This window comes from Hippocampus bargibanti, linkage group LG15, assembly GCF_051943395.1.
Source record: "Hippocampus bargibanti isolate YZ-2025 linkage group LG15, ASM5194339v1, whole genome shotgun sequence".
NCBI classification, from domain to species: domain Eukaryota; kingdom Metazoa; phylum Chordata; class Actinopteri; order Syngnathiformes; family Syngnathidae; genus Hippocampus; species Hippocampus bargibanti.
In genome coordinates, this window is record NC_142748.1 from 4,998,936 (window position 1) to 5,016,965 (window position 18,030).

At 43.3% G+C, this 18,030-nt stretch overlaps 3 long non-coding RNA genes across 5 annotated transcripts; 2 read left to right on the forward strand and 1 right to left on the reverse strand.

Moving 5' to 3' along the window:
* The first annotated feature begins 621 nt into the window (after positions 1-621).
* Positions 622-2,589, forward strand: LOC148887194 (uncharacterized). 2 transcript variants are annotated; one of them, XR_016117523.1, is made up of 4 exons: positions 622-1,144; positions 1,416-1,553; positions 1,707-1,807; positions 1,950-2,589. It is a non-coding gene; the product is annotated as an uncharacterized LOC148887194 (long non-coding RNA). The 2 variants fall into 2 exon arrangements; XR_016117524.1 differs by having other exon boundaries at positions 1,707-1,802.
* A 3,144-nt stretch (positions 2,590-5,733) lies between these two features.
* Positions 5,734-7,617, forward strand: LOC148887195 (uncharacterized). Of its 2 annotated transcripts, XR_016117569.1 has the most exons (5): positions 5,734-5,748; positions 6,042-6,233; positions 6,508-6,645; positions 6,801-6,901; positions 7,044-7,617. It is a non-coding gene; the product is annotated as an uncharacterized LOC148887195 (long non-coding RNA). The 2 variants fall into 2 exon arrangements; XR_016117568.1 differs by having other exon boundaries at positions 5,734-6,233; positions 7,044-7,616.
* An 852-nt stretch (positions 7,618-8,469) lies between these two features.
* On the reverse strand, positions 8,470-16,631 carry LOC148887196 (uncharacterized). The gene is made up of 7 exons (XR_016117567.1): positions 16,081-16,631; positions 15,669-15,806; positions 15,413-15,513; positions 10,976-15,270; positions 10,564-10,701; positions 10,308-10,408; positions 8,470-10,165 (listed from the first exon to the last, which is right to left on the reverse strand). It is a non-coding gene; the product is annotated as an uncharacterized LOC148887196 (long non-coding RNA).
* Between the last annotated feature and the right edge of the window lie 1,399 nt (positions 16,632-18,030).

The window sequence follows — 18,030 nt, forward strand, 5'->3', positions numbered from 1 at the left end:
AATGCATCCGTGACTTTTTTCACTAACGAAAAATACTGTACGAGCTCTTCATCCGATAGAATAGCAAGCGTCTTAGTTTTTGATTCAAAGGAAGTTGCTGTACTTTAGATGTGTGAAAGAAAGTGTGTAACATCATGAAAATGTCTGTGTAAGCTCTCAGTCGTTCATCCATCATGAAAATGATTCAAATGAAAAATAAACAACTTTTTCCTCATGGACAAAAGATTTTAACTTAGCACTTTTGTTTCCCCTCCCTCCCTCTTTAAGGTCGTTTTTTGGGCTAAAAACGCCTTACTATACATGGTCTTTTTTCAGGCCAAAAATACCTTACTATACATGGTCGGTTTTTTGGGGGCTAAAAACGGCTTACTATACATGGTCGTTTTTTAGGCTAAAAACGCCTCACTATACATGTTTTTAAGGCTGAAAATGCCTTATTATACGTTTTTGGGGCTAAAAACGCCATTCCATTCGATTTCGTGCCAAATGTCTTTGCGGGTGTTGGCCAGGAGAGGGCGATAAGCCCAGTGTGGTCCAAATCACCACCAACAGAAAAGAACAAGAAGAAGCCGAAGAAGAGCGGACCGTCCAACATCCGCTTCAACTCGCAACTATTTCCGCTGTCAACAAGCCAAGTCCTCGGTGACTCGTTTTAACTTTAATTTTTAAATGTTTCATTTATCCGTGAATGTGGTAATGTGGGGAATTTAGGAGTACGAATATGATACTTTGTACCAGATTTTTGGTGTGTTTGATTTCCTGAACTCAAAGCCAGGGAGTGCATCACTCCACCATTAGTGACAGTAAAGGGCAGCACATTGATCATATATTTTTTTTGGCATATGGTACAGTGTTTTGGGGCGAAAAAAAACAACCATGCATCGTCCGGTTCTTTGACAAAAATGTTTTTGTCTTTACGTAATTGTTTTTCCGAATACGTCTTTCCGCCCAGGCCGGAAGCGGATGTTTTCCCAATGCTGAGATGTGCTAGCATGGATGGTTAGCTTCTCCTCCGACAGACCGAGTCAACAAAACCCGAGCAAGAATGGCAGACGGCGACGAGCTCACTCAGATCGAGTTTCTATCTTTGGTGTCCAAAGTGTGCGCGGGGACAACCGTCTTGGAACCAGCGACAAAGATTGAGGTTTAAGCACCACGCCGAATAATCGAGCTATCCTGCTAAAGCTAACGTCGCTCCGAGCTTGCTCGCTAAAGCTAACGTCGCATCTGCTAATGTTGACTTGTGCCATTTCGTTGTTTTGCATTTTCAAGTTCAAAGTTAGCTGTTTTTGTGCATTTGGGCTCTGCTACCTTGGGCGTGATAAGGTGGTTGCATGCTTGTAATTCATCCGAATGAGTCATTAGCCTCCCGTAAAAGGAACCGACATGTGAAGTTGTTGTTGTTGTTTTGGCAGGACTCTCTCATCTCAAGTTGTTCGGGCTTATTCAGACCATGAGCTGGCGTGAGAGAAGAGGATGCACAAAACCGGGTTAGATTGATTCGCTGAAGGGGTAAAGAAGACCCATGCCCAAGTCGTCCGTCCACAATGAAGGTAGTCATCTTTTTTCAGTGAAAACGTCATCTTTTTTTTTTTTTGCAAACGATTTTTTAAAGACAAAAGGAAATCATGAAAAGTCATATAATATATTATGAAACTCTGATCTGTTGTTCAACTGATTTATTTCATATTATTTTAATTATATAGGCCTGGATGAAACTGATGGAACCACCGTAGGAGGGACACCCACCCAGCAAAAGAAGAAAGTTGGCACGAGGTGACTCATCAAAGTTCGCTTCGGAGGTGTGGTAAGTTTTGTTTTTATCCTCAAAAAGACCATGTATAGTAAGGTGTTTTTTTTAGCCGAGAAAAAAAAGAGCATCTACACCTCACTACATGTGTATGTAGTGAGGTGTTTTTATTGTCCTTTCTCACAATGCCATTCTTTAGGTTGTACCAGTTGCACCAGCCTGCTCTTGAACCCTGCACTTCTGCACTGCAAGTTTCTGCCCTATCCACTGGACCATGGGGGTACGGCTGATTTCGCTCAAAATTCATGTATTTATCATGCGATGCCGCGTTGACACTTAGTATAGTATTGCTGGCAGGTTCTCGGCGCTTCGCGCCTCGAACCTGCACAAGCGAGCTCGCTTCGCTCGCTCGCATGACACACCAGAACCTGGCTCGCTCGCTTCGCTCGCTCGCTTGTCAGTGACCCTGGGAGGACCGTGAACTCGCTCCAGCGACCTCGCTTCGCTCGGTCGCTTTCGCTTCGACTGCTGGTTTCGAACCCGTGCCGCGCAGTCGACACCCTTGTACTTTTTCCCAGCGGCCCACGGGGCCCCAATTGAAAATGTGCTTTGTTCGCTTATATCTTATTCTGGAGGTCATTGATTGAACAAAAGTACAAATTGGACATGTTGCCCAGTGCTTGAATTGAACCCAGCACCTTCGCATTGGGAGTCCATCACCTTAACCAATAAGCCATGGGCACCACTAGTTGGTCTCACTTATGTTCTATGATATTCTTGTGTGAAGTACAAAAAGACTTAGAATAAAAACTTGTCTGTTCTCAGACCGCCAACTGAAACTCTGGTGTCTTTGCTTGTGTCTTATTCTGAAGGTCATTGATTGAACAAAAGTGTGAGTTCAATCCCAGAGCTGGGATTGAACCCAGCACCTTCGCATTGGGAGTCCATCACCATTAACCATTAAGCTAATTGTGCTGACAACTTCCGTCTGAAATGGCATACTTGAGTGATCCACAGGGTGTCGCCTATTTTAATAGCTATTGGATATGCGGACAAATATAACATCCAAATCCAAAGTTTGTAAATCCGAGTTAGTCGAGTGCTCTAAGACTATACTTACGGCTCGGAAGACTTGTGTTCGAGTCCCCTTTTCTGCTCACCTGAATTTATGCACACAATTGCAGGCGAGAGCGGGGATCGAACTGGAGTCGTCCGGACCGCAGCCAAAGTTTTTGACCACTCAAACATTGCACATGTTTTTTTGCAAATTTTGATTGGTAGTCATGAGTACTAACATGTTTTTTGCAAATAAATACAATCTCAAAACAGGAGGTTTTAAAATGCGACTTGGTCAAATGGTTTAAGACTAAACTTAATGTCCAGGCGACTCCTGTTCGAGTCCCAGCTCATCTGCTGAATTTATGCACAGATATGCAGGTGTCAGTGGGAATTGAACTGCATATGGCCTGGCCGCAACCAAACTTTTGACCACTCAACCATTGCAGACATGTTTTTTTGCAAATTTTGATCGGTAGTCACGAGTACTAATATGTTTTTTTTGCCAATAAATACAATCTGAAAATGGGAGGTTTTTAAATCCAGCTTGGTCAAGCGGTTTAAGACTAAACTTAATGTCCAGGCGACTCCTGTTCGAGTCCCAGCTCATCTGCTGAATTTATGCACAGATATGCAGGTGTCAGTGGGAATTGAACTGCATATGGCCTGGCCGCAACCAAACTTTTAGACTGCTCAACCACGACAGCTGAGGATTTTGTGAGGTTTTATCGGTAGTCACGAGTACAAACATGGCACACTTGATGTATTTCTTTTATTTGTCCGCCAGACGGCGCTTATTCCCCATCAAACTAAATGTAGTTTTGTTATTTGTCCGCCAGACGGCGATAATTCCCAAAATAATCTAGATGTAGTTTTGTCTGACAAATATAAATCGTGGCAGTGAAGCAGGTCACGTGAAATAAAACCGTGTAAAACCAGGTATAATGTCATGTATTAAACATATGTAAACTGCCACAAGGGGGCACAAGCCAGTGTCTTATTGTGCCGGTCCCAAGCCCGGGTAAATACAAAGGGTTGTGACAGGAAGGGCATCCGACGTATTTTTTTTTTTTGCCAAAACAATTATGCGAATCAAACCTCTCAATCCCATACCGGATCGGTCGAGGCCCGGGTTAACAATGGCCGCCATTGGTACTGTTGACCTTCAGGGTGCCAGTGGAAAATAAAAAAAGAAACGAAACATATGTAAACTAAAAAATGTTTCTGTGCAGAAAAGGTGAAGCTGAACTGAAAATTTGAATTTGGAAATACTGTACACAATGTGAGAGTGAGGATTTTTTAATGGTCAAGTCATGGCAATCATTACTTGTTCTTTGGTATTTAATCCATATTTTTCTGCTCTCCTCTCATTACGGCCAACAATTGGCGCCGGAATCAAGCGCCGTCTGGCTGACAAATTAAGGAAATACACCGATATCGATTTAATAGGGAATTTTCGCCGTCTGGCGGACAAATGACAAAATTACATCTAGATCGATGGAGCGAATAATTGTCTTTAATTTATCTCTAAAAACCAAAAAAACAACAACCTTGTAATGTCGAATATTGGTCAAGTTTCACGAAGATACAACTAAAGTGCAAAAAATACCTACAAGTAAGCCTTGTCACCCTGTCGCCCCCAACGGAAAGCTGCAAATTCCATTCGGTTTGCTTGCCAAGAGGCTTCCGGGCCAACAGAGAGCGATATGCGTGGTTGCATCCAATCATATAACAACAAGACGAAGAAGAAGCAGCAGCACAAGAGCGGAACGTCCCACATCCGCTTTAAAGAACAAGTATTTCCGCTGTCAACAAACAAGTCCTCGTCGAGTAGTTCTAACTTTTTAAACTGACTTTTTGTCATTTGTCCGTGAACGTGTTGACGTGGATAATTTAGGAGCGCGATTACGATACGTTGCGCCAGTTGTTTAGCACGGCTATCAGTCGCCCTCAGCTGTCAATCAGAGTGTTTGACTTGAATGTTGTTGTGGATGTTTTCCACATTTCCCAAACTATTCACACAAATGCATCCGTTACTTCTTTCACGAACGAAAAATACTGTACGAGCTCTTCATCCGATAGAATAGCAAGCGTCTTAGATTTTGATTCAAAGGAAGTTGCTGTACTTCTGGTGCGTGAAAAAGTGTGCAACATCACGAAAAACGATTCAAATGAAAAATAAACAACTTTTCCCTCAAGGAAAAAAAGATTTTAACTTACCACTTTTGTTTCCCCTCCCTCCCTCTTGAAGGTCGGTTTTCGGGCTAAAAACGGCTTACCATACATGGTCTTTTTTTCAGGCCAAAAATGCCTTACTATACATGGCCGTTTTTTTCGGGCTAAAAACGGCTTACTATACCTCACAGGTTTCAAAGTCAAGGCCCGGGGGCCAAATCCGGCCCGCCACATAAGTTTTTTTCGGACCGCGAAAGCAAATCAAACTGGTGAACTTGTCCATTATACTTGCTAAAATCCTAACCAAAATGTCATAGTTTTGGATGTAAACCACAATAAGTCATTTTTCTTGACTTCAGATTTGAAAACTAGTTATTAATTATTTTATTTAGCGCTCTGTATGTAATATGTGGAGGGGATTAAACATTCTAATGGCTTCCCCAATCATAACGGCCCTCGGGGGGAAACCATATCTACAATGTGGCCCGCGGCAAAAAACGACTGACTATACATGGTGGTTTTTTTAGACTAAAACGCCTCACTATACATGAAAATACCTTACTATACGTTTTTTTGGGCAAAAAACGCCATTCCATTCGATTTCTTGTCAAATGGCTTTGTGGGTGTTGGCCAGGAGAGGGCGATAAGCCCAGTGTGATCCAAACCACCACCAACAAAAAAGAAAGAGAAGAAGCCGAAGGAGAGCGGACCGTCCCACATCCGCTTCAACGAGCAACTATTTCCGCTGTCAACAAGCCAAGTCCTCGGTGACTCGTTTTAACTTTAATTTTTAAATGTTTCATTTATCCGTGAATGTGGTCATGTGGGGAATTTAGGAGTACGAATATGATATTTTGTGCCAGATTTTTGGTGGGTTTGATTCGCCTGAACTCAAAGCCAGCATCACTCCACCATTAGTGACAGTCATATATTTTTTTGGCATATAGTACAGTGTTTTAGGGCGAAAAAAAAACAAAGATGCATCGTCCGGTTCTCTGACAAAAAGGTTTTTGTTTATACGTCATTGATTTTTTTTTTTCGATTACGTCTTTCCGCCCAGGCCGGAAGCGGATGTTTTCCCAATGCTGAGACGTGCTAGCATGGATGGTTAGCTTCTCCTCCGACAGACCGAGTCAACAAAACCCGAGCAAGAATGGCAGCCGGCGACGAGCTCACTCAGATCGAGTTTCTATATTTGGTGTCCAAAGTGTGCGCGGGGACAACCGTCTTGGAACCAGCGACAAAGATTGAGGTTTGACCACCACGCCGAATAATCGAGCTATCCTGCTAAAGCTAACGTCGCTCCGAGCTTGCTCGCTAAAGCTAACGTCGCATCCGCTAATGTTGACTTGTGTCATTTCGTTGTTTTGCATTTTCAAGTTCAAAGTTAGCTGTTTTTGTGCATTGGGGCTCTGCTACCTTGGGCGTGATAAGGTGGTTGCATGCTTGTAATTCATCCGAATGAGTCATTAGCCTCCCGTAAAAGGAACCGACATGTGAAGTTGTTGTTGTTGTTGTTTTGGCAGGACTCTCTCATCTCAAGTTGTTCGGGCTTATTCAGACCATGAGCTGGCGTGAGAGAAGAGGATGCACAAAACCGGGTTAGATTGATTCGCTGAAGGGGTAAAGAAGACCCATGCCCAAGTCGTCCGTCCACAATGAAGGTAGTCATCTTTTTTCAGTGAAAACGTCATCTTTTTTTTTTTTTTTGCAAACGATTTTTTAAAGACAAAAGGAAATCATGAAAAGTCATATAATATATTATGAAACTCTGATCTGTTGTTCAACTGATTTATTTCATATTATTTTAATTATATAGGCCTGGATGAAACTGATGGAACCACCGTAGGAGGGACACCCACCCAGCAAAAGAAGAAAGTTGGCACGAGGTGACTCATCAAAGTTCGCTTCGGAGGTGTGGTAAGTTTTGTTTTTATCCTCAAAAAGACCATGTATAGTAAGGTGTTTTTTTTAGCCGAGAAAAAAAAGAGCATCTACACCTCACTACATACATATGTAGTGAGGTGTTTTTATTGTCCTTTCTCACAATGCCATTCTTTAGGTTGTACCAGTTGCACCTGCCTGCTCTTGAACCCTGCACTTCTGCACTGCAAGTTTCTGCCCTATCCACTGGACCATGGGGGTACGGCTGATTTCGCTCAAAATTCATGTATTTATCATGCGATGCCGCGTTGACACTTAGTATAGTATTGCTGGCAGGTTCTCGGCGCTACGCGCCTCGAACCTGCACAGGCGAGCTCGCTTCGCTCGCTCGCATGACACACCAGAACCTGGCTCGCTCGCTTCGCTCGCTCGCTTGTCAGTGACCCTGGGAGGACCGTGAACTCGCTCCAGCGACCTCGCTTCGCTCGGTCGCTTTCGCTTCGACTGCTGGTTTCGAACCCGTGCCGCGCAGTCGACACCCTTGTACTTTTTCCCAGCGGCCCACGGGGCCCCAATTGAAAATGTGCTTTGTTCGCTTATATCTTATTCTGGAGGTCATTGATTGAACAAAAGTACAAATTGGACATGTTGCCCAGTGCTTGAATTGAACCCAGCACCTTCGCATTGGGAGTCCATCACCTTAACCAATAAGCCACGGGCACCACTAGTTGGTCTCACTTATGTTCTATCATATTCTTGTGTGAAGTACAAAAAGACTTAGAATAAAAACTTGTCTGTTCTCAGACCGCCAACTGAAACTCTGGTGTCTTTGCTTGTGTCTTATTCTGAAGGTCATTGATTGAACAAAAGTGTGAGTTCAATCCCAGAGCTGGGATTGAACCCAGCACCTTCGCATTGGGAGTCCATCACCATTAACCATTAAGCTAATTGTGCTGACAACTTCCGTCTGAAATGGCATACTTGAGTGATCCACAGGGTGTCGCCTATTTTAATAGCTATTGGATATGCGGACAAATATAACATCCAAATCCAAAGTTTGTAAATCCGAGTTAGTCGAGTGCTCTAAGACTATACTTACGGCTCGGAAGACTTGTGTTCGAGTCCCCTTTTCTGCTCACCTGAATTTATGCACACAATTGCAGGCGAGAGCGGGGATCGAACTGGAGTCGTCCGGACCGCAGCCAAAGTTTTTGACCACTCAAACATTGCACATGTTTTTTTGCAAATTTTGATTGGTAGTCATGAGTACTAACATGTTTTTTGCAAATAAATACAATCTCAAAACAGGAGGTTTTAAAATGCGACTTGGTCAAATGGTTTAAGACTAAACTTAATGTCCAGGCGACTCCTGTTCGAGTCCCAGCTCATCTGCTGAATTTATGCACAGATATGCAGGTGTCAGTGGGAATCGAACTGCAGATGGCCAGGCCGCAACCAACCTTTTGACCACTCAACCATGACAGCTGAGATTTTGTGAAGTCAAAAGAACAACAAAAAAACAACTAAATAACAAATATAATGACAACACAAAGACAACATGATTGCAGGTGTCAGTGTGTACTGACATGGTATATTACAATAAATATAACCTCAATAGCCTCGTGCGGTGAGTGAGGGGCCTCTTAGACTGTGGACGACGTGACGGCAGCCACACTGACACCTGCAATCATGTTGTCTTTGTTTTTTTGTTGTTCTTTTGACTTCACAGAATCTCAGCTGTCATGGTTGAGTGGTCCAAAAGTTTGGTTGCGGCCAGGCCATCTGCAGTTCAATTCCCACTGACACCTGCATATCTGTGCATAAATTCAGCAGATGAGCTGGGACTCGAACAGGAGTCGCTTGGACATTAAGTTTAGTCTTAAACCACTTGACCAAGCTGGATTTAAAAACCTCCCATTTTCAGATTGTATTTATTGGCAAAAAAAACATCTTAGTACTCGTGACTACCGATCAAAATTTGCAAAAAAACATGTCTGCAATGGTTGAGTGGTCAAAAGGTTGGTTGCGGCCTGGCCATCTGCAGTTCGATTCCCACTGACACCTGCATATCTGTGCATAAATTCAGCAGATGAGCTGGGACTCGAACAGGAGTCGCCTGGACATTAAGTTTAGTCTTAAACCATTTGACCAAGTCGCATTTTAAAACCTCCTGTTTTGAGATTGTATTTATTTGCAAAAAACATGTTAGTACTCATGACTACCAATCAAAATTTGCAAAAAAACATGTGCAATGTTTGAGTGGTCAAAAACTTTGGCTGCGGTCCGGACGACTCCAGTTCGATCCCCGCTCTCGCCTGCAATTGTGTGCATAAATTCAGGTGAGCAGAAAAGGGGACTCGAACACAAGTCTTCCGAGCCGTAAGTATAGTCTTAGAGCACTCGACTAACTCGGATTTACAAACTTTGGATTTGGATGTTATATTTGTCCGCATATCCAATAGCTATTAAAATAGGCGACACCCTGTGGATCACTCAAGTATGCCATTTCAGACGGAAGTTGTCAGCACAATTAGCTTAATGGTTAATGGTGATGGACTCCCAATGCGAAGGTGCTGGGTTCAATCCCAGCTCTGGGATTGAACTCACACTTTTGTTCAATCAATGACCTTCAGAATAAGACACAAGCAAAGACACCAGAGTTTCAGTTGGCGGTCTGAGAACAGACAAGTTTTTATTCTAAGTCTTTTTGTACTTCACACAAGAATATGATAGAACATAAGTGAGACCAACTAGTGGTGCCCATGGCTTATTGGTTAAGGTGATGGACTCCCAATGCGAAGGTGCTGGGTTCAATTCAAGCACTGGGCAACATGTCCAATTTGTACTTTTGTTCAATCAATGACCTCCAGAATAAGATATAAGCGAACAAAGCACATTTTCAATTGGGGCCCCGTGGGCCGCTGGGAAAAAGTACAAGGGTGTCGACTGCGCGGCACGGGTTCGAAACCAGCAGTCGAAGCGAAAGCGACCGAGCGAAGCGAGGTCGCTGGAGCGAGTTCACGGTCCTCCCAGGGTCACTGACAAGCGAGCGAGCGAAGCGAGCGAGCCAGGTTCTGGTGTGTCATGCGAGCGAGCGAAGCGAGCTCGCCTGTGCAGGTTCGAGGCGCGTAGCGCCGAGAACCTGCCAGCAATACTATACTAAGTGTCAACGCGGCATCGCATGATAAATACATGAATTTTGAGCGAAATCAGCCGTACCCCCATGGTCCAGTGGATAGGGCAGAAACTTGCAGTGCAGAAGTGCAGGGTTCAAGAGCAGGCAGGTGCAACTGGTACAACCTAAAGAATGGCATTGTGAGAAAGGACAATAAAAACACCTCACTACATATGTATGTAGTGAGGTGTAGATGCTCTTTTTTTTCTCGGCTAAAAAAAACACCTTACTATACATGGTCTTTTTGAGGATAAAAACAAAACTTACCACACCTCCGAAGCGAACTTTGATGAGTCACCTCGTGCCAACTTTCTTCTTTTGCTGGGTGGGTGTCCCTCCTACGGTGGTTCCATCAGTTTCATCCAGGCCTATATAATTAAAATAATATGAAATAAATCAGTTGAACAACAGATCAGAGTTTCATAATATATTATATGACTTTTCATGATTTCCTTTTGTCTTTAAAAAATCGTTTGCAAAAAAAAAAAAAAAGATGACGTTTTCACTGAAAAAAGATGACTACCTTCATTGTGGACGGACGACTTGGGCATGGGTCTTCTTTACCCCTTCAGCGAATCAATCTAACCCGGTTTTGTGCATCCTCTTCTCTCACGCCAGCTCATGGTCTGAATAAGCCCGAACAACTTGAGATGAGAGAGTCCTGCCAAAACAACAACAACAACAACTTCACATGTCGGTTCCTTTTACGGGAGGCTAATGACTCATTCGGATGAATTACAAGCATGCAACCACCTTATCACGCCCAAGGTAGCAGAGCCCCAATGCACAAAAACAGCTAACTTTGAACTTGAAAATGCAAAACAACGAAATGACACAAGTCAACATTAGCGGATGCGACGTTAGCTTTAGCGAGCAAGCTCGGAGCGACGTTAGCTTTAGCAGGATAGCTCGATTATTCGGCGTGGTGGTCAAACCTCAATCTTTGTCGCTGGTTCCAAGACGGTTGTCCCCGCGCACACTTTGGACACCAAATATAGAAACTCGATCTGAGTGAGCTCGTCGCCGGCTGCCATTCTTGCTCGGGTTTTGTTGACTCGGTCTGTCGGAGGAGAAGCTAACCATCCATGCTAGCACGTCTCAGCATTGGGAAAACATCCGCTTCCGGCCCGGGCGGAAAGACGTAATCGAAAAAAAAATCAATGACGTATAAACAAAAACCTTTTTGTCAGAGAACCGGACGATGCATCTTTGTTTTTTTTCGCCCTAAAACACTGTACTATATGCCAAAAAAATATATGACTGTCACTAATGGTGGAGTGATGCTGGCTTTGAGTTCAGGCGAATCAAACCCACCAAAAATCTGGCACAAAATATCATATTCGTACTCCTAAATTCCCCACATGACCACATTCACGGATAAATGAAACATTTAAAAATTAAAGTTAAAACGAGTCACCGAGGACTTGGCTTGTTGACAGCGGAAATAGTTGCTCGTTGAAGCGGATGTGGGACGGTCCGCTCTTCTTCGGCTTCTTCTCTTTCTTTTTTGTTGGTGGTGGTTTGGATCACACTGGGCTTATCGCCCTCTCCTGGCCAACACCCACAAAGCCATTTGACAAGAAATCGAATGGAATGGCGTTTTTTGCCCAAAAAAAAACGTATAGTAAGGTATTTTCAGCCTTAAAAACATGTATAGTGAGGCGTTTTAGTCTAAAAAACCACCATGTATAGTCAGTCGTTTTTTGCCGCGGGCCACATTGTAGATTTGGTTTCCTCCCGAGGGCCGTTATGATTGGGGAAGCCATTAGAATGTTTAATCCCCTCCACATATTCCATACAGAGCGCAAAATAAAATAATTAATAACTAGTTTTCAAATCTGAAGTCAAGAAAAATGACTTATTGTGGTTTACATCCAAAACTATGACATTTTGGTTAGGATTTTAGCAAGTATAATGGACAAGTTCACCAGTTTGATTTGCTTTCGCGGTCCGAAAAAAACTTATGTGGCGGGCCGGATTTGGCCCCCGGGCCTTGACTTTGAAACCTGTGAGGTATAGTAAGCCGTTTTTAGCCCGAAAAAAACGGCCATGTATAGTAAGGCATTTTTGGCCTGAAAAAAAGACCATGTATGGTAAGCCGTTTTTAGCCCGAAAACCGACCTTCAAGAGGGAGGGAGGGGAAACAAAAGTGGTAAGTTAAAATCTTTTTTTCCTTGAGGGAAAAGTTGTTTATTTTTCATTTGAATCGTTTTTCGTGATGTTGCACACTTTTTCACGCACCAGAAGTACAGCAACTTCCTTTGAATCAAAATCTAAGACGCTTGCTATTCTATCGGATGAAGAGCTCGTACAGTATTTTTCGTTCGTGAAAGAAGTAACGGATGCATTTGTGTGAATAGTTTGGGAAATGTGGAAAACATCCACAACAACATTCAAGTCAAACACTCTGATTGACAGCTGAGGGCGACTGATAGCCGTGCTAAACAACTGGCGCAACGTATCGTAATCGCGCTCCTAAATTATCCACGTCAACACGTTCACGGACAAATGACAAAAAGTCACTTTAAAAAGTTAGAACTACTCGACGAGGACTTGTTTGTTGACAGCGGAAATACTTGTTCTTTAAAGCGGATGTGGGACGTTCCGCTCTTGTGCTGCTGCTTCTTCTTCGTCTTGTTGTTATTTGATTGGATGCAACCACGCATATCGCTCTCTGTTGGCCCGGAAGCCTCTTGGCAAGCAAACCGAATGGAATTTGCAGCTTTCCGTTGGGGGCGACAGGGTGACAAGGCTTACTTGTAGGTATTTTTTGCACTTTAGTTGTATCTTCGTGAAACTTGACCAATATTCGACATTACAAGGTTGTTGTTTTTTTGTTTTTTAGAGATAAATTAAAGACAATTATTCGCTCCATCCATCTAGATGTAATTTTGTCATTTGTCCGCCAGACGGCGAAAATTCCCTATTAAATCGATATCGGTGTATTTCCTTAATTTGTCAGCCGGACGGCGCTTGATTCCGGCGCCAATTGTTGGCCGTAATGAGAGGAGAGCAGAAAAATATGGATTAAATACCAAAGAACAAGTAATGATTGCCATGACTTGACCATTAAAAAATCCTCACTCTCACATTGTGTACAGTATTTCAAAATTCAAATTTTCAGTTCAGCTTCACCTTTTCTGCACAGAAACATTTTTTAGTTTACATATGTTTCGTTTCTTTTTTTATTTTCCACTGGCACCCTGAAGGTCAACAGTACCAATGGCGGCCATTGTTAACCCGGGCCTCGACCGATCCGGTATGGGATTGAGAGGTTTGATTCGCATAATTGTTTTGGCAAAAAAAAAAAAATACGTCGGATGCCCTTCCTGACACAACCCTTTGTATTTACCCGGGCTTGGGACCGGCACAATAAGACACTGGCTTGTGCCCCCTTGTGGCAGTTTACATATGTTTAATACATGACATTATACCTGGTTTTACACGGTTTTATTTCACGTGACCTGCTTCACTGCCACGATTTATATTTGTCAGACAAAACTACATCTAGATTATTTGGGGAATTATCGCCGTCTGGCGGACAAATAACAAAACTACATCTAGTTTGATGGGGAATAAGCGCCGTCTGGCGGACAAATAAAAGAAATACATCAAGTGTGCCATGTTTGTACTCGTGACTACCGATAAAACCTCGCAAAATCCTCAGCTGTCGTGGTTGAGCAGTCTAAAAGTTTGGTTGCGGCCAGGCCATCTGCAGTTCAATTCCCACTGACACCTGCATATCTGTGCATAAATTCAGCAGATGAGCTGGGACTCGAACAGGAGTCGCTTGGACATTAAGTTTAGTCTTAAACCGCTTGACCAAGCTGGATTTAAAAACCTCCCATTTTCAGATTGTATTTATTGGCAAAAAAAACATATTAGTACTCGTGACTACCGATCAAAATTTGCAAAAAAACATGTCTGCAATGGTTGAGTGGTCAAAAGGTTGGTTGCGGCCTGGCCATCTGCAGTTCGATTCCCACTGACACCTGCATATCTGTGCATAAATTCAGCAGATGAGCTGGGACTCGAACAGGAGTCGCCTGGACATTAAGTTTAGTCTTAAACCATTTGACCAAGTCGCATTTTAAAACCTCCTGTTTTGAGATTGTATTTATTTGCAAAAAACATGTTAGTACTCATGACTACCAATCAAAATTTGCAAAAAAACATGTGCAATGTTTGAGTGGTCAAAAACTTTGGCTGCGGTCCGGATGACTCCAGTTCGATCCCCGCTCTCGCCTGCAATTGTGTGCATAAATTCAGGTGAGCAGAAAAGGGGACTCGAACACAAGTCTTCCGAGCCGTAAGTATAGTCTTAGAGCACTCGACTAACTCGGATTTACAAACTTTGGATTTGGATGTTATATTTGTCCGCATATCCAATAGCTATTAAAATAGGCGACACCCTGTGGATCACTCAAGTATGCCATTTCAGACGGAAGTTGTCAGCACAATTAGCTTAATGGTTAATGGTGATGGACTCCCAATGCGAAGGTGCTGGGTTCAATCCCAGCTCTGGGATTGAACTCACACTTTTGTTCAATCAATGACCTTCAGAATAAGACACAAGCAAAGACACCAGAGTTTCAGTTGGCGGTCTGAGAACAGACAAGTTTTTATTCTAAGTCTTTTTGTACTTCACACAAGAATATCATAGAACATAAGTGAGACCAACTAGTGGTGCCCATGGCTTATTGGTTAAGGTGATGGACTCCCAATGCGAAGGTGCTGGGTTCAATTCAAGCACTGGGCAACATGTCCAATTTGTACTTTTGTTCAATCAATGACCTCCAGAATAAGATATAAGCGAACAAAGCACATTTTCAATTGGGGCCCCGTGGGCCGCTGGGAAAAAGTACAAGGGTGTCGACTGCGCGGCACGGGTTCGAAACCAGCAGTCGAAGCGAAAGCGACCGAGCGAAGCGAGGTCGCTGGAGCGAGTTCACGGTCCTCCCAGGGTCACTGACAAGCGAGCGAGCGAAGCGAGCGAGCCAGGTTCTGGTGTGTCATGCGAGCGAGCGAAGCGAGCTCGCCTGTGCAGGTTCGAGGCGCGTAGCGCCGAGAACCTGCCAGCAATACTATACTAAGTGTCAACGCGGCATCGCATGATAAATACATGAATTTTGAGCGAAATCAGCCGTACCCCCATGGTCCAGTGGATAGGGCAGAAACTTGCAGTGCAGAAGTGCAGGGTTCAAGAGCAGGCAGGTGCAACTGGTACAACCTAAAGAATGGCATTGTGAGAAAGGACAATAAAAACACCTCACTACATATGTATGTAGTGAGGTGTAGATGCTCTTTTTTTTCTCGGCTAAAAAAAACACCTTACTATACATGGTCTTTTTGAGGATAAAAACAAAACTTACCACACCTCCGAAGCGAACTTTGATGAGTCACCTCGTGCCAACTTTCTTCTTTTGCTGGGTGGGTGTCCCTCCTACGGTGGTTCCATCAGTTTCATCCAGGCCTATATAATTAAAATAATATGAAATAAATCAGTTGAACAACAGATCAGAGTTTCATAATATATTATATGACTTTTCATGATTTCCTTTTGTCTTTAAAAAATCGTTTGCAAAAAAAAAAAAAAAGATGACGTTTTCACTGAAAAAAGATGACTACCTTCATTGTGGACGGACGACTTGGGCATGGGTCTTCTTTACCCCTTCAGCGAATCAATCTAACCCGGTTTTGTGCATCCTCTTCTCTCACGCCAGCTCATGGTCTGAATAAGCCCGAACAACTTGAGATGAGAGAGTCCTGCCAAAACAACAACAACAACAACTTCACATGTCGGTTCCTTTTACGGGAGGCTAATGACTCATTCGGATGAATTACAAGCATGCAACCACCTTATCACGCCCAAGGTAGCAGAGCCCCAATGCACAAAAACAGCTAACTTTGAACTTGAAAATGCAAAACAACGAAATGACACAAGTCAACATTAGCGGATGCTACGTTAGCTTTAGCGAGCAAGCTCGGAGCGACGTTAGCTTTAGCAGGATAGCTCGATTATTCGGCGTGGTGCTTAAACCTCAATCTTTGTCGCTGGTTCCAAGACGGTTGTCCCCGCGCACACTTTGGACACCAAAGATAGAAACTCGATCTGAGTGAGCTCGTCGCCGTCTGCCATTCTTGCTCGGGTTTTGTTGACTCGGTCTGTCGGAGGAGAAGCTAACCATCCATGCTAGCACATCTCAGCATTGGGAAAACATCCGCTTCCGGCCTGGGCGGAAAGACGTATTCGGAAAAACAATTACGTAAAGACAAAAACATTTTTGTCAAAGAACCGGACGATGCATGGTTGTTTTTTTTCGCCCCAAAACACTGTACCATATGCCAAAAAAAATATATGATCAATGTGCTGCCCTTTACTGTCACTAATGGTGGAGTGATGCACTCCCTGGCTTTGAGTTCAGGAAATCAAACACACCAAAAATCTGGTACAAAGTATCATATTCGTACTCCTAAATTCCCCACATTACCACATTCACGGATAAATGAAACATTTAAAAATTAAAGTTAAAACGAGTCACCGAGGACTTGGCTTGTTGACAGCGGAAATAGTTGCTAGTTGAAGCGGATGTTGGACGGTCCGCTCTTCTTCGGCTTCTTCTTGTTCTTTTCTGTTGGTGGTGATTTGGACCACACTGGGCTTATCGCCCTCTCCTGGCCAACACCCGCAAAGACATTTGGCACGAAATCGAATGGAATGGCGTTTTTAGCCCCAAAAACGTATAATAAGGCATTTTCAGCCTTAAAAACATGTATAGTGAGGCGTTTTTAGCCTAAAAAACGACCATGTATAGTAAGCCGTTTTTAGCCCCCAAAAAACCGACCATGTATAGTAAGGTATTTTTGGCCTGAAAAAAGACCATGTATAGTAAGGCGTTTTTAGCCCAAAAAACGACCTTAAAGAGGGAGGGAGGGGAAACAAAAGTGCTAAGTTAAAATCTTTTGTCCATGAGGAAAAAGTTGTTTATTTTTCATTTGAATCATTTTCATGATGGATGAACGACTGAGAGCTTACACAGACATTTTCATGATGTTACACACTTTCTTTCACACATCTAAAGTACAGCAACTTCCTTTGAATCAAAAACTAAGACGCTTGCTATTCTATCGGATGAAGAGCTCGTACAGTATTTTTCGTTAGTGAAAAAAGTCACGGATGCATTTGTGTGAATAGTTTGGGAAATGTGGAAAACATATACAACAACATTCGAGTCAAACACTCTGATTGAGAGCTGAGGGCGACCGTGAGGCGTGCTAAATAACTAGCGCAACGTATCGTAAACGTGCTCCTAAATCATCCACGTTCACGGACAAATGACAAAAAGTCAGTTTAAAAAGTTAAAACTACTCAACGAGGACTTGGTTTGTTGACAGCGGAAATACTTCCGCTCTTGTGCTGCAGATTCTTCTTCGTCTTGTTGTTATTTGATTGGATCCAACCACGCATATCGCGCTCTGCTGGCCAGGAGGCCTCTTGGCAACACGTCTCTTGGAAAGCAAACTGAATGGAATTTACAGCTTTCCGTTCGGGGCGACAGGGTCAAAAGGCATATCGGTGTATTTCCTTAATTTATCCGTCAGACGGCGCTAATTGTTGGCTGTAATGAGAGGGGAGCAGAAAAAGATGGATTAAATACCAAAGAACAAGGAATGATTGCCAATGATTTGCGCCGTCTGGCGGACAAGTAACAAACCTACATCTCGTTTGATGGGGAATAGGCGCCGTCTGGCGGACAAATCAAGGAAATACATCAAGTGTGCCATGTTTGTACTCGTGACTACCGATAAAACCTCACAAAATCCTCAGCTGTCGTGGTTGCGCGGTCTAAAAGTTTGGTTGCGGCCAGGCCATCTGCAGTTCAATTCCCACTGACACCTGCATATCTGTGCATAAATTCAGCAGATGAGCTGGGACTCGAACAGGAGTCGCTTGGACATTAAGTTTAGTCTTAAACCGTCTGACCAAGTC